The 16587-nt window shown below is 42.5% G+C and overlaps 1 long non-coding RNA gene across 1 annotated transcript; it reads right to left on the reverse strand.

The window, feature by feature from the left end:
* Positions 1 to 509: 509 nt before the first annotated feature.
* On the reverse strand, positions 510 to 11244 carry LOC115832383. Its single transcript, XR_004027873.1, has 4 exons — positions 11205 to 11244; positions 9885 to 10052; positions 3338 to 3420; positions 510 to 2731 (listed from the first exon to the last, which is right to left on the reverse strand). It is a non-coding gene; the product is annotated as an uncharacterized LOC115832383 (long non-coding RNA).
* Between the last annotated feature and the right edge of the window lie 5343 nt (positions 11245 to 16587).

Raw genomic sequence — 16587 nt, forward strand, 5'->3', positions numbered from 1 at the left:
AAAAGAAAAAATTTGGATCTCTACCACATAACATATACAGACATAAACTCAAAATGAATCATAAACCTAAATGTAAGAGCTAAAACACAAAAACTCTTAGAAGAAAACAGAAAAATAAATCTTTGTGGCTTTAGGTCAAGCAATGGTGTCTTTGATATAACATCAAAAGCACAGGCAACAAAAGAAATAATATAAATTGGATTTAAAATTAAAAACTCTTAGTTTGCAAATAATACCATCAAGAAGTGAAAAAGACAAACCTCATAATGGGACAAAATAGTTACCTATACAAAAAAATACAAAAATATAGTTATCTATACAATTGAATATTATTTGGCTACAAAGAATGAAGTATTGATACATGTTATAGCATAGATGAACCTTGAAACCATTATGCTAAGTGACAGAAGTCAGTTTTGAAAGACTGCATACTGTATGTTTACATTTACATAAAATTTTCAGAATAAGCAAATCTATGGAAACAGAGAGTAGATTAGTGGTTGCCTAGGGCTTGGGAGATGGGGAAAGCAAAACATGAAAAAGAATGAGAAGGAGCTGCTAATAGGGATGGGGTTTCTTTGTAGGGATGAGGAGGAGCAATAAAGTGGTCTAAAATTAGATTGTTATGCTGTTTGTACAAGCTTGTGCGCATACTGAACAAAACTGAATTGTAAGCTTTAAATGGATGAATTGTATGGTATAAGAATCATATTTCAATAGAGCTGCTTAAAATGTATTGTTTGGGACTATCTTTTCTACAGGGTAGAATTCAGTCACATCTCTATTAGACAAAATTCATTGTATTTCTTTAAGGAGGATCATTTGCATTACTGTCAGTTTTCCATAAGTAAAACAACTTAGAAAATAGAAATTCAGTTAAAGAGAAACATCTCAATATAATCAGATATCCCCAGAGGATACCCTAGACAATGCTCAGCTCTCTACTGAATGGATACTCAGGTATCTCTTGCCCACTTCCAAGTCCTGCAATTTCCCTAGAAAAATATGAAGCTTGTTCTAACCACAGGACCTATACCAGTTCTATCCCCTCTACTTCAAGCATTCTTCATACATATATTTACATGGCTCATTCCCCTTTTTCATTCTGGTCTCTGCTCAACTGTTAGCCTGTTATTAAGAGCTTCCCTAATCACATGTATTAGTTATGTTTAACACATTGTCCTACAAAGCTGTGGCTTTAAACAACAAATATTATCTCAGAGTTTCTCTAGGTCAGGAATCCAGGATTATCTTACCTGTGTGGTTCTGGTTCAGGATCTTTCCTTCCACCGCAGTCAGAAGGTTGGTAGGGGCTGTAATCATCTGAAGGTCTGACTGGGGCTGGAGAATCTGTTTCCTAGATAGCTCCTTTACATGGCCTGTTGGCAGGAGGCCTCCATTCCTTGCTACATGAACCTCTTTATAAACTGCTTGAGTATCCTCACAACATGACAGCTAACTTCCCCAGAGAAGACAATCCAAAAACAGGAGGAGGAAGACACAGTGGCTTTATTATCCAGCCTGAAAGCCATATATCATCACTTCTACTTTATTCTATTTGCTAGAAGAAGTCACTAAGCCAAGCCCACACTCAAGGGGAGGTAGCTTAGGCTGCACCTTTTGAAGAGAGGGTGAAAGAGTTTGTGGACCTATTTTAAAGTACTATAACACACCCCTACACAAACACATCTCCTTGTCTGGTACTTTCTACTGCCTTATTTGATTTTTGCTTCCTTCATAACACTGGTATTATTATATTACATATGTATGTGTGACTCATTGCTTTCCCCACCACAATATAAGATCAATAAAAATATTGCATTATTTCACACCGAATACTCAGCACCTATAATAGTACAAGACATATTCAATGACTGTTTTGTTTCCTAATTAAATGAACATATGGATGAAGTTATAAATTACAGGAGCAGAACCAGGCTTGGAAACTAGGTACGATGACTCCTAAGCTATACTATTTCCCAGTATTTTACCTTAGCGGAATTCTAATGGTTGAATGCACCTCAACAGTGATTCTGCGTGAGGAAAGGGATCTTCCCAGCCCTCCATGACATCACTCAATTGAGACCTCTTCACACTTCACAGATCTAAAACAAACCCTGCTGACCAAAATTCAAGAAAGTCTTTGATCCATATGCACAAACAAAAACCCTCTCATCTTTTAAGAGTCTGCACGGGGCCTTGGAAGGGTGGGATATGTCTGATACCCCCACATTTTCTCCTCTCTTTGTAAAGAAAAAGTTAAATAGCACTGAAGCAGCCTGGAGCCCAGGGTTTAATACAAGTATTGCAACTGGGTTTAGGAGTAAGAGACCTTGAATGCTACCTCGCTTGTTCACTCCTGTTTATTCAGGATTTAGCAGCATTTCTGAAACCAAATATTGATGCTCCTTGGCTCTGGAGAACAAGGAAATCCACACACAATTAGGAAACAGATGGTAATGGAAAGTACACAGGTTTGGGAATTCAGATACTTTGTATCTATCACCAATTTGCTGAAAATATTATTTTTCATACCTGTAAAATGGTAGGGTGTGGCTGAGGAGAGTATAGACAATTTCAAATTCCTATTCAGGTTCTACTGTTTTGTAAGTTCGGACATGTCTTAGCATCCTTTGGATAGTCTTTGCCAGTTTCTTTCCAGATATTTCAACAACAATCAGCTTGAGACTCACTTGCATGTTTCTCTCCCTTCTCTAGCAGCCTTCAGATTCTAGGAAGATGATGTGTATAAAAGAAAAAAAAAAAAGCCATTTCTCAATGATCTTTTTAGTACAAAGAAAAGTGATGGGAGACATTTAAGACAAACTGCCCACTTCCCACACAATATGAGGCAAAACACCAACTTCAGGAGACTGGAGAATGGAAGTCTTAGCTCTTCCCTATCATCTCTCAGCAGTGGGAAGTCAGAAAGAATGGTGACTCCTCACGCTTACAGAAGGCAGTGTTATTTCAAAGACTATGGTGAGTTCCCCAGCTCTCAGCAAGTGTACTATCTCACCACACCCCTTGGTGCCCTCAATGGAGCTTCTCGATCAACACCAAAGGAGACGTGGTCTTTAGGGAAACTCCAAGCCTCAAGAACTACCTCATTAAACCGGTGTCTTAGCTGAAGAGACAGTGGTGGGGTTGAAGTGGCAACAAGATGTTCATATGTGCCCTCTGATTACTTTACAGGGGGAAATTGTCTTATAACTTTCCACCTGAGTGTCTGCCTCTGCATAGCCATGGAGCAGTGCCCTGGAAACAGTAACAGCGTCAATAACAATGAGAACAACACCCACTCTGTTTAAGCCCTAGCCCCAGGCAACCTCCTTACCTGATGTGACACCAGAAGGAAAGGACATGGCATTTTCTCCCTTGGGAATGTCTGCGAAATCCTATCCTTGCTTGGGTCTTGGGCTGCCACATTTCAATCAAAAGCAAAATGGAGAAAGAAGAATTTAAAAAGTTATTGGGAAGCAAGGAGTAAGTGAAAGGAGAGAAAACTCAGTTTTTTTGCTTTACGGCCTGTGATATATGCAAGCTAACCAATTAAAGAATGTCAGAGCTAGAAACGTTCTCAGAGATTTAGTTCAATGTCCTCCTGTTTTAGATGAAGAAATGCCACAGACAGGTGAAGGAATTCATTCACAATCCCATGGTGTGAGGATCACTTGATGGTTAGGAGTTATGGTTGCAGACAGAAATGAACAGGCCTGAAGAATGGAAGAAACAGGTGAGAAAGCCAAGATGCTGATTTCTATTGAGTTTTAGAAACCATGATCAATAGTATTAGTGACTCTTAAGGAGGGCGATAAAAGGGACAGAGTCCAGGATGTTCCCAGATTTCTAGCATGGGAGACTGGTTACATCTTGGTGACATGTATTAAGATGGGAGATACCAGAGAGGAAACAGGTCAAGAGTTTGAGATTGTGTGCCTTACTTGAGAAGGAGATTCAGTTGCAACACCCAATAATCAATTAGGGTTAGAACCCAGGAGAGAGGTTCTCATTTGAGAGACAACATGTACTGTGGGTGACAATCAAAGCTATGGGAATGGATGAGGTCTTTGAGAAAGAATTTGTAAAAGGGAGTGGAGAACAGAGCATCTGAAAGAGATGGGTGCTTGAGAGGCAGAGAGAGAAAAAAGAAATGGGGAAACTGAGGAGTGGCCACTTGGGTTGGGGGTAGAACCTGGAATAGGGGTGTGGGAGTCAAGAATAGCACGCTGCAGAATCTAGGGTCCATGGAGCCCACATGTGCTTAGCCAGGCTCTCAGACCTTTTGCTCTTTCCTGGACAGGATGAGGCAGGAAAGTCTCTGACATATTGGCTCTGATTTGCTCTCCTACATGTCCCAATATGAAGTTTTGAGGCTCCTGAAGCAAAGTCAGTGTTCTCAAATACAACCCAGAGTGAATGCCTCTAGAATCAGCCTCTGCTAAGAGATTTCTCAAATGCTCCATATAGCCCATTCATACTGTCCTCCATTAAGGGTCTGGTGTGCAGATGTGTCTCTTTAGATAAGGGTGCTGTTCCTTCGATATCTGTTAAATCACAATGACTTGGACTGTCTCTTGTTTAAAAGACTCAGAACTGTGCAGAAAAGATGAGAGGAAGAGAGAAGTGAGGAAAAAGAGTAAGGAAGAGCACGGAAAAAAAAAGCAGTTAAAACAAACATCTAAATAGAAGTCTCTGTGCTTTCAAAGCTTTGATTTCTCAAGCAAAACATTTCTTAAGTGAAAAAGCCACCCCTTATTCATTTTTTATTTTTACCTTTCTAGTGTTTGGTGTAAAGTAGGAACATAAATCGTGTCCCATGAATTCATTCAAAAGTCCTAATGCTATCTCAAAAACCCAGCACAAAATGCCCAAGCATTCAATATAACAGGGTTTGAGACCCAATGTGCTGCTCCTTCATGCTTCTCCTGAGAGCAATTTTCCTTGGTTACCCTCATCCTCCCTTTCATTGGCTTCCCCAAGCTCTGGCTTCTCCAAAGCATTTGAAGAATTAGTAGTCATTCTTCATGCTACCTGTTCATTTTTTTCAAAATAAAAAGTTGTACAAAGTATGCAGAAAAGCACAAAAATATGCATTGGTCTTAAGGAGCCAGGGCTGTCCCAACATATTACTCCCATAATTTTCCACTGTGGGTTCCCAGATGGGTTGGATGGTGCTCATGATTCTTCAGCTTATTTCATGCCTTATGCAGCCAGCTCCTCGGGAGGTATGGAAAATGAGAGAGCCCAGTCTGGAACCTCAGACCTTCGGACTGCCAAGGGCTGGTAGGATTTCCCCAGCATCCAATCTTCATCCTTATAAGGGTCTGCTCTGCCAAGGACCCATTCTCTTGATTTCAGCTCAATGATCTTGTCTGCCTTGGCAGGGCCTGCTCACCACAAGCTTGGATGTCATGGAATTTTGGGGAAGAAAGAGGATTAAATACTTCTCCATGTTACTTCTTGCCCTCCCTAAAACAGTTGACTGGACTCTAACACTTGGTTTGGGGAAGAATTTTACCCCGAAGCCATCTGGCAAGGCAGAAGACATGTCTTTTTATATTCTGCTTTCCTTGGGAGTAATAGACCAAGAGAGATTCATATTTGTCTCACAAAGAGGAGGTGACCATGGTTTCTGGAGACACCTTGTTTTAAGGCAGTTGAGTCAAGAGGAAAGAGGCTGGAAAAGCAGGATGCTTACTCTACCTCCATCCCCTCACTCCCCTGGGAACTTGTCTATGGTCAAATCCCTAAAGACTCCCTTTTCACATTGATAAATCAGGGGCAAGAACCACACAGCTCACCCCAATTTAGTAAGGCCAAAACAAGAGAGTGGTAGTGAGCATTTGAGAAGCACTGACATGGAAATTATAAACAATGAAGCCCTCTATAAACAGGCTCTTGGCTGAGTTTTAGAGGTGGATTTCTTCATCTAGTTTGGGGCATGTCAGTTCATCCATATAACTCCTGCACAAATCTGATCCAAAGTGTGCAACTGGATTCCTTCTGCATCTCCTTCCCTCACCTTGCTCATTCCTACAGGATACAGTATATTTCAGCACATAACTGCACATCAAATAAAATTGACTTGGGAGGGGTGGCAGCTAACCAGAATTTGAGTTCTTGTTCAGCGACATGGAATGTATGAAGCAAGGGCCTGGCTAAACAGCTTTATATAATACTACCGAGTAAAGTAGGGTAGCACCAACAAAGAATTCGAGTAAGCCTTTGGAGCTTCTTGTCCTGACCAAGTTCACCTGTAGTGAGGAGAGAACACCCATTCATGGATCACTCAGGTGGTGACAAGGAGACGAGGTAATGCCTTTACTTTCACAGCATATGAGTGGCCTCTCTGGGCTGTGGGCCGAAGCTGCCATGGCCCGGAGGCAAGTCCGGCCATCTTGAAAGTGCCCCCATATCACCCTTCCACATTCCTTTTGTTTTTGTAAATGTATGTCTGTCTATATAATCTCCCCCTCTATCCTGGCAGGAAACTCATTTTGTCATGGAACAAAATCAGTCAGCTAGAGTGTCCACTAAATCGCTATTGAGATATACAAAGGGGCTGGGTTGATATTTGATGTATAAGAAAGAAAGAGAAAGTGGCCCTGAAGACGAGCCTGGGCCGAGAGGAAAACAGATCAGCATCCTGAGACCTGGGAGGCACAAGCATGACGAATTTCTACCTTCTGTCTTGGTACAGTGTCAACCAAATGTGTCTTTCCACTTTACATCTCAAAACTCAGGTAATGGGGTAGGAAAGCTTAGTGTAACTGAGACAGAATTGAGGACAATGAAGTCTGCTGGCCTGGCTTTCCGCTGTAATAACTGGATATTCATCTCAGCTAAGCCACTTCAGACAATAAAGGAGGGGTCTCAGGATGTCAAATAATTAGGACTAGGCCTTTATGCCTCACTGTGTAACACAGAGCAAGTCACTGCTCTCTGGAATTTTTCATCTGCAAAATTATATTACAGCTAAGAACTGACATACCAGAGGGCAAGAGCCCTTTAACACCCTGGTATTGCATTAGGGTGGCTCAACCCACGGGTCATGATGCATAACTCTCTGGCCATGGAGCGTCATTTGTGTGGCTAGAATTTCCTACTGTGCCCCCAGCCCAATGCCAGGAAATCTCTCCTCTGTTTTTTTATTGATCTTTTGTTCGTATGTGTTTTGTTCTTCTTTTCTTTGTAGGCTATGAGAAATTGAAGTAAAAGAGGAGGGCTAGGGATCTAGTAGGAACTGGATTTCAGTTTTGAAGCTGAACACTTGGTGACATGAGATAGGGTGTTGATAGGTTCACCCATCACCTAACAGCAGAGCAGGGAGAAGATAAGATGGGATGCCAAGCACAAGAATAGATTTCTGAAGGGTCCCAGGACCCATGCAGATGGGCGAGACCCATACAGATCCCTACAGTAACTTAGGAGCTGGCACAAGGCAGTGAATTTAAGGGCAGTCGGTCCTTCAGTCTAGGTATGTCCCTTTATGGTTTGGCAGCCAGGTGTATGCCAGCTTTTCAGGGGCAGGCACTGAAAGCTGCTGTGGGAAGCACAGCTGGCAGACCCTCCAGATTCTCAAAATTTCACCACTGTCCCTGGTATGTTGGCTAGGCCTGCCTCACTCCTTTTGCTCTTACTAACTTTCAGGAAAGGGATGCCAACCTGTCTGCTTTGTCTGGGAGACTTCCGCTGTGTTTCTGAGAAATACTGGCTATTGAGAATACCTTCCGGCCTCTGGTCCTCCCCAGTTCAATCAGCCACAGACAGGGCACTTGTTCCCTCCTTGCACCTTGAGAGACAATCCACCCACCTGCCTCCTCACTCCTCACTCTCAATGCTTACCCAGCCTAGGCTGGAGCCCACCTGAAATGGGGAGGGCCAGGACAACTCTCTTCAGAAGCAAGGGATATGGGTGACTTTGTAATGTCTGAGGCTTTGGGTTTCTGAAAATGTCACTGTGTTTTTGCTGAGTCGTGGCCAGTTTTCCTGATCCCCATTTTTCCTCTTACTGCTTTTGCCCCCTTTGTCTGGTCCTCATTCCTTGGAACTCAGATATCACAAAATGTCTCCTGGGAATAGATGCACTGAGGCACTGCTACTCTCTTTCTCTCTCTCTCCCTATCTCTCTCTCTCTCACACACACCCACACATACACACCCACACATACACACACACACACACACAGAGAAAACATCATGAAATCTACAGGAAAAAGTATTAGTTTGGTGCAAAAGTAATTTGCTATTTTTGCCATTCCTTTCAATGGCAAAAAACACCATTACTTTTGCACCAACCTAATATTTGGCATTCAGTTACTTCTCAAGCGACTGATTGCCTAATCTCTTTTCCTTTAAAAAAAATTATGTTCTATCTGTAGAAAACAATATATAGTTTTGTTTTTTAAATTATTCAAACTGAAAAGTACAGAAAAGTTTAAAAAATCACGCTAGTATTCCATCATTAAGACCACCCTTGTGACTTTTATGTAAGAATTGTTCCTGTGATCTCTCAATGTATACTGATAGGCATAACTTTCTAAAAGTGAGATCTTACTGCTGTTTACTTTTTAAAATCAAAAGTATTAAGTTTGCCTGAATTTAGACTAAGAAAAAGATTATTAGGAACCTTTAAAAATTCCTAATACAAAAATGTCGCTTTAACACATGAAATATGTATTCCTAAAAGGATTCTTTTTGTTTGGGGTAGGGGGAGGAGTTGCAAAACTTTCAGATACGGGAATCCTGATATTTTTTAACTCATTTATTTTAGACCCTGGCTTTTAGGGCCATGGCTTGTATTTTACACCTGTTTTGAAGCTATGTTCTTCAAAAATAAAATTAGAACTCACCAGGTGTTTTAATTATTCCTTACAGTCCTGCTTCAACACTTTTGCATCGTGCTTGCTATCTACGTAACACTAAGAATCCCCCTCCACTGGGACAACCATCTAGAAAGGGGGAAGACAAGGAGAGGTTAAGGAAGAGACTGAGAGGATCAGATCTCTAGTGAAAATCCATTTGAAGCAAGGCAGACTGGCTTTCTGCCTAATTCCCCCTTTCTTTTAGCAATAACAGTTTAATAATTAGCTTTAGCCAGATTTCTAGATAACTAATCCTCCCACCACAACCTGCCCTACACCATTGTGACTTGGAAAAAAAATTAACCCCATTTTAATGGTACTGATCTACTTACATATGTTCTTATAAAACTGCTTTAAAAATCCAGTATAAGTAAGTGTAACGCTTAGAAAGCTGTGGGGCATGTTTCAGTAACAAAGCATTACTGAATTCAAAACAGCATGGGTATGCCGGTATTCCAACCTGTACTCACATCTCTCGTAACATTTTAGGATGTGCCATAGGATAGGTCAAGGTTGCTTATTAAACTTTCGATCTTCTTCCTGTTCTTTGGCATCCCAAACTCCCTGACCCCTCATACTTCCTACCCAAGGAGAACTTGCCCTTCCATCCACAGCATTTTATCCCGCCATGTTGGTCCCTCAATCTTCCCCCCTCCTTTTCTCCCTTTCCAGTGTGCTCCGCAGTAGTCATGAGCCTGGGCGCTTGCAGCTCCCGCTCAGGAATGCGCTTGCCTTGCTTTCGTCCTTTCTCTTATCAAAGAGGAGTGGGGAAGAGAGAAGAAGAGCAAATATGCCATAAGAGAGGAAAGGCAGGGTCTGTCAGCTCCACTCTGCTGATGATTGGTGTCATGTTGCACTGGCTTTGTGTCTGGGCCCTTGTGAAAGGTGTGAATAGTGGTGGGGTGGGGGACAGATTGCTTGAAATTTACCATCTCTCTCCCGTTGGTTTTGTTGGTTTCTCTACTCCTAGAAGCAGAGGAAAAAGAGGGGGAAGTTAAATATGTGGTGATGATACTACCTGTTAATCAGTGTCTCCAAATATCCTCCAGAGCAGATTTTCTCAGCATTGGCCAGCATGAAACGAGGGTCTTTTTAAGATCATTTTCTTTCCTGGATCGAAGTTTCTTTGTTTGTGATTCTGAGTTCCGTTCCTGCGTGTCTCTGTGGAAGGGCCTTGAATAGAGGACTAGAAGGAGAAGAATAAGAAGAAAAGTGTATATTAGGCGCTTTTAAAAAAATCAATTCAAACGAAAATTGCAAAAGGGTGCCTGGACAGCTAGGCTGACAGTGACCAGAGCTGGAGGGAGAGGCTCTGCCTGGTAACAGAGCTCTGATTGGCGGGACCTGTGCAAGGAATAGGCCTATAGGGACGGCTCTGAGCTGTGCTTCTGCAGGCAGCTGAACTTGGCAGGCACAAGCAAGCCCTGCAAAGACACGCTCAAAACAATCCAGAGTACAGACAGCTGCTGGCAAGCAGAAGCTGTGAGTACTGACAGCACTTGGGGTTGTGAGCCTGCCACTTAACTCTACAGCCTACTGCCTCTGCCTCTTGTGGTTAGATTTCTGTCTTGCAGATGATTAACTCTTTGAGACATAGTCTTACCAACAGTGGTAACACAGGCAGGGAGTGTCTTTGAAAAACAATTGGCCAGGGAGTCAGGAGCTGGGGTCTAGGTCTATACCAGGCATTAAATACTGTATGTATTAGCATGAACAGGGGACTTCCTCTGCACCACCAATCCCTCATACAGCCCAAGGAGATAAAAACAGTTACGATCCCATTTTCCAGAGAAGAGAACAGAATCAGGCCCAGCACACACAGTCTGCAACTATTTGGGGGCACATGTGGACTCTCAACTATCTGCCGGTCGACAGCAGCTCAGTGTCAACTGGAAGACAGGCTGCTCTAAGGCAATGATGTCTTCTGGCCAATTTTGGGCTGAAATTGAAGTATTAGGTAGAGCCAATTGTTCCTATTATTAAAAATAAAATGCTGGGAGAAAAGATTGAGAAACGATGAATATTTTTTAGTGAGGAATTAATAGATATTTGTATTCACAAGTTGAGTACTTGAATGCAGTTTAAAACGAAGGGACTGGCCAGGTGTGGTGGCTCATGCCTGTAATCCCAGCACTCTGGGACACCAAGGTGGGAGGATCACCTGAGGCCAGAAGTTCAAGACCAGCCTAGCCAACATGGTGAAACCCTGTCTCTACTAAAAATACAAAAATTAGCCTGGCATGGTGACGTGTGCCTATAGTCCCAGCTACTCAGGAGGTTGAGGCAGGAGAATTGCTTGAACCTGGGAGGCAGAGGTTGCAGTGAGCTAAGATCACACCATTGCACTCCAGCCTGGGAGATGGAGTGAGGCTCCATCTAAGAAAAAAAAAAAAAAAAGAAGGGATTGTATCTATATGCATGAAAATATACAGTTCAAAAACATATTGTTTACTGAAAACAAATTGCAAAACAATTCATGCAGTGTATTATTCAGCCAAAATTTTAAAACTACAAAGCAATACCATCTATTGTCTGATATATAAAATCTGTAATGAGCTAATAAAAACATGGACTGGAATAGTATATATCAAATTATTGACAGTGGCCATCGTTGGAGAGAAAGAAGCAAGACTAGGATGGAGAGGAGGAACAAACGGTTTTCAATTTTAACTGTGAGATATACTATCTGAAGCCTAAGTGACAAAAAGTGAACATTTTAAATATGAGCAGGGGATATGTGTATCATATTATTATTCTGCTTTTTCTGAACTAGAAAAAAATAGGAGGGTCTTTCCCGGGGGCATCTTCATTGTGCCATCCTGCTCACGTGATGGGAAGAAATTCATCCCTGGTGCTATTGCTCCTAGGAACATCCTGTGGGAGAGGAAAGTGTGTGTGCTGTTTTGAAATTAAAAGCAAAGCAGGAAAAGTCAAGAGTCCTCTTTTTCAGAGAGAAAAACTTGCAGAACCTGTGGAGTTGTTACCCTCATGCTGTTGAGAATCCTCACTCTTCCCTTCCCTTCTCAGCCAGAAAGCAGCCTTTATTATTTTTTATGTTTTTTTTTTGTACAGGGCTCCCAGCCAGCCTCAAGGGTCTATGTATGCTAATGTGATTGCTGTGTTTTTCTAACCACTTCAAAAGTCATATTCACTTATCTGTGAAAACAAGTTCTCATTCCTTGCACCCTATTTGCCTTCATGTCTCAGGAAATAGGGACGGGCAAATCACTTGCCAGGTGGGAAGAAAATAAAGGAATGTTGTATATACACCCTACTCTGAAGACCAGAGCAGAAAGGGGACCTATCTGTGTGTCCCAAGGGGGCTGTGAGCAGGAGAGAAAGACAGAAATACAGCAGAGAGATGTGACTTACATGTCCTAATCTTCCCACTCCTGAGGTGAACCCCAAGATCAAAAGGAGGCATAGTGAACATTTCCAGCTAGATATGGAAGGAACCTGAGAATATTTGGAGGTGGTGACCAGCGACACTGTTTCCGAAACACAGCTTAGGGGAGACTGGGAGCATCTTGGAAGAGCCCCACACAGAGCCATATTCAGTATGGCCTGAGTGAGGGTGGAAACTTCAGCAGTAGAGCAGGAAAGTGACCAGCGAGGCAAGCCTCCAGCAGCACTGCTTGCACTCCATGGCCTGCCCGGGGTGAACAGTGGACCTAAGAATTCATAGGTGCTCCAGAGAGGGACAAGGCGATACTAAGAGGGCCCTGAGTTAAGAAAAAGACATCACATTGCCCCCAAATGCCACTGGGGACCAGTGGTGCAGAGTGAACCAATCAGTGACTGTGATACACAGTTTAGTTTGTCCTCTGTCATGAGAATAAATATCAGATATCATAAACGAGGAAAGCACAAAGAAGACAGAGCTTTTGAGAGCTGTTACCTAGAATTTAAATTCTTCATGTTCACTTTAGTACCTCTTTAAATGCTCAATTCCTGTGAAAACCTGTATTGTAACCCAGTGCTATCACTCTAAAAGCTGTGGTAGAAGGTGTGGAGTTTTAAGTATGGAAGAGGGTATGTACTAAATAGAAAAGGTAAATAGAAAGCTTTTTAAAAATCTGGGTAAATGCACACACATATCCACATGCTGGATGCACAAATGAACCCTATGAGGGCTCTGACACTAAGAAACTGGCAGTACCTGGACTACAGATTCAGCAGGAACAAGTCCACAAATGGAGCAGGCAGTTAATGAGCTTAGCACCCATCATCCCTGGCTCAGAGTATGGCCCTGGAATTCTTTGTTGCAATAAAATATAAAATAGAACCTGAAAAGAAGCTTGGCTATGAGCAAGTAAGGCTTCCTTCATTTGCCTGGTCCCTCAGGCTCTCTGTTGCAGTGGTGGCAAATCCACCCAGATGGGTTCAAGCAGCCCTGTCACCAGTGAGGGTGGTGGCAATGCTCCAGGCCTCTTGGGGCAGGGGAGGTAAGAAGGCATGCCATCTGGTGCTGCCCCCCTTGCTGACCTGGGCAGCGGGCACATTCCTCAGTTCCCTCTGACCCATGGGCTGTCCTAAACTGAACTCTGCTCAGCTCCATCCCCTCTGCTCGCCTGCTCCCTGCAGAGTGAGCCCGCCCCTTGCTGGCTAGGCTTTCCCTGCCTTATTTGGTTTAAATTACTTTTTTGAACTTTGGTCTCATTATTTTTGGACCATCATTTGGTCTGGAAGATTTTCTTTCCACAGGTTCCTTCTGTTCTTCCTTTTCACCCTCTTGAACGCGCTTCCCAAGGCCTCTTTATGCAGTTTCTTTTGGGTGGTTTTTATTACCTTCATGCATCTAATCTGAGTAGGGAGAAGCTCCAAGGTCACTGTTATCTTCCCGCTTGGAATCCTGCTTGTTTGGTTGTTATGGGAGCTCCTCCGTTTAAAGGGCTGGGGAACTCTGCTTCTCCAGGAGCTCGTGACCCAGCTCCCAGAATGGCCTTTTCCAACACAACATGAGAAACCAGCTTCAGCGGCAACCCTGCAGGGCCACAACCCATCCTCGCTCTCAGAAACAAACCCATAGATCTGGGGCCGCCCCTCTAGGCACACACCTAAAGATACCATGGCACTATTTCTTTCTCTCCTCTTATAGCAAGAGTTTGATTTTGTAGTTGAACTGGTTTGGATGGTTCAGGCTGCAAGTAACAGAATACATCTCAACTGGCTTGAGCAATTAAGAAAACATTATCTCCTATAACAAAAGTCTATGGGTAGGACAATTCTGAGGCTGGTGAATTCAGAGCTCACAGACATCAACAAGGCCCTGGTTCTTTCTGTCTTCCTGCTCTAGCACCCTCATGTATGGGCTCATCCTTGGGTTAGCTAACCTACTGGTGAAACGTGACTACCATAGTCTTACCCATTGCTATGGTCTGAGTGTTCATGTCCCCCGCAAGTTTCTATGTTGAAACCTAACCACTAATGTGATAATATTAAAAGGTGGGGCCTTTGGGAAGTGATTTGGTCATGAGGGTGGAACCTTCATGATTGGGATTAGTGCCTTTAAAAAAGAGGTCCCAGAGACCTGTCTTGCCCCTTCCACCATGTGAGGACACAGTGAGATGCACCATCTATGAACCGGGAAGCAGGCTCTCACCAGACATCGAATCTGCCAGTGCCTTGATCATGGACTTCCTAAATTCCAGAACTGTGAGAAATAAATTTCCGTTGTTTATAAGCTACTTAGTTTATGGTATTTTGTTATAGAAGCCCGAAAGACCAAGACACCCAGACACCACAACATCCAACAGAAAACAGAGCTCATCTATTCGCACATGAATACACCTTTCATGGTAACCCCTCCATAGGATAAGGCCTTCTCTCACATCTTATTGCCCGTGCCCAAACCAATTCCTATCAAGAGGAACAGGACCACTATTGACTCTGATCAACCATAAATAAAGTTCTGGAGTTGAAGAGGGGCTCCATCTTTTCAGAAGTTCGTAACTTCACAGAGGAAAGCAGAGGCCTGAACCCACCAGTAGGCCTTTTAAAAGAGAGGAAAGGGGGAATGTGTTGATGGGTAGACTCACAGCTCTGTCTGCTACCCTGTAAGGGAAAATCCAGATTTCTGCCCAAAGTTTTTGTTCCTGTATATCTGATTTACCCTACTTCTCTCCAGTGACTCTGATGTTTTTTGTTTTCTAATGTCTCTATATTTTTTATGTCTCCTGGGGAGGCAGAATAGTATAACAATTAAGGACTTGAATTTAGAGTTAATTAATCCTGGATTTGAGGCCTAGCTCTACCATTTACTAGCTGGGAACTTTTTCAAGTTACCTTATCTCTCTGGATTTTTGTTTTCTCATTCAGAATAGCAAATAATAATAGCAACCACTTATATAGAGATTACTATATACCAATCAGTCTCCTAAGTCTTTGCATATATCAACACATTTAAGCTGCACAACAATGCAGTGAGATAGATACTCCTACTCCCCACTTTTAAAATGAGAGAGGCTGGGTGCAGTAGCTCATGTCTATAATCCTAGCACTTCAAGAGATCGGGATGGGAGAATCCCTTGAGACTAGAAGTTCAAGACCAGCCTGGGCAATGTAGCGAGACCCAGTCTCTACAAAAAACAAAAAACTTAGCCAGGAGTGTTGGTACACACCTGTAGTTCCAGCTACATGGGAGGCTGAGACAGGAGGATTGCTTGAACACAGGAGGTCGAGGCTGTAGTGAGCCATGTTAGTGCCACTGCACTCCAGCCTGGGTTAAAGAGCATGACCTAGTCTCAAAAAAAAATAAATAAATAAACAAACCAAGGCAGAGAGAAGCTAAGTGAGCTGCCATAATCACACAGCTTGTGAGGAGCAAAGCTGTGATTTAACACTATAGAGTCTATGACCCCAATCACTTCATCATACTGCCTCTTTCCCCCGCCACCCAGGAGTTTAAGAGTGGAGATTTAATAGGCAGAAGAAAGAGAAAGGAAAACAGTTCTCTATCTAGTGTGAGAGAGAGGACTTCTGAGAGGAAAGGCCCTCATACTTTCTCTTAATGAAATACAAACGCAACCAAAACTGCTCATAGGATGAAGATTATTAAGAAGATAACACAGGTCAAACATTTAGCAGAGAGGCTTGAACACAGCATATACTCTAAATATTAGGTAAGAAATTCTACACAATCACTTCACATGTATACAAGTCAGCCTGGCATATAGTGAGAGAATTAAACAGCCCTTTTCTGGTCCTCCTTGGGCCAAACCTCTCTCAGTTTCACAACTTGTTCTAGAACCTAGCCCGTGGTTTACTTACAAAGTATTCCTTTTACTTTCCTAGCTATTAACAGAACAAAGCAAAACCTCTGTGAGTACAAAATTATGTGATCCAGAGCCTCAGCCTGTGTCTACCTGACTGTGACCTAGACAGTCTTGTCCAAATCCTTCTCCAGAGCTAAAGAAATCCCCCATTTCCATAAACTCATACTGGTCCTAATTCTGTTTCCGCAGCCATACAGTTCTACTTCTCATTTTATTCTCCTTCAAAAATTGTGAAGTATTTCTAATACAGGATATAAAAAATTCTAGAGAACAACTTAAAACACACACATGTGCCACAACAAAAATTTTGAAAAATATTAATGTTATCATATATGTTTCAGGCCTTTTAAAAATAAATAAAACACTAAAATACAACTGAAGCCCCATCCCCTCATTTTCTTCCCGTTTTTGGTAACCCCACACCTAAAGATACGTATCCCACTTCCA

This window comes from Nomascus leucogenys, chromosome 22a (assembly GCF_006542625.1).
Source record: "Nomascus leucogenys isolate Asia chromosome 22a, Asia_NLE_v1, whole genome shotgun sequence".
In the NCBI taxonomy this organism is placed as follows: domain Eukaryota; kingdom Metazoa; phylum Chordata; class Mammalia; order Primates; family Hylobatidae; genus Nomascus; species Nomascus leucogenys.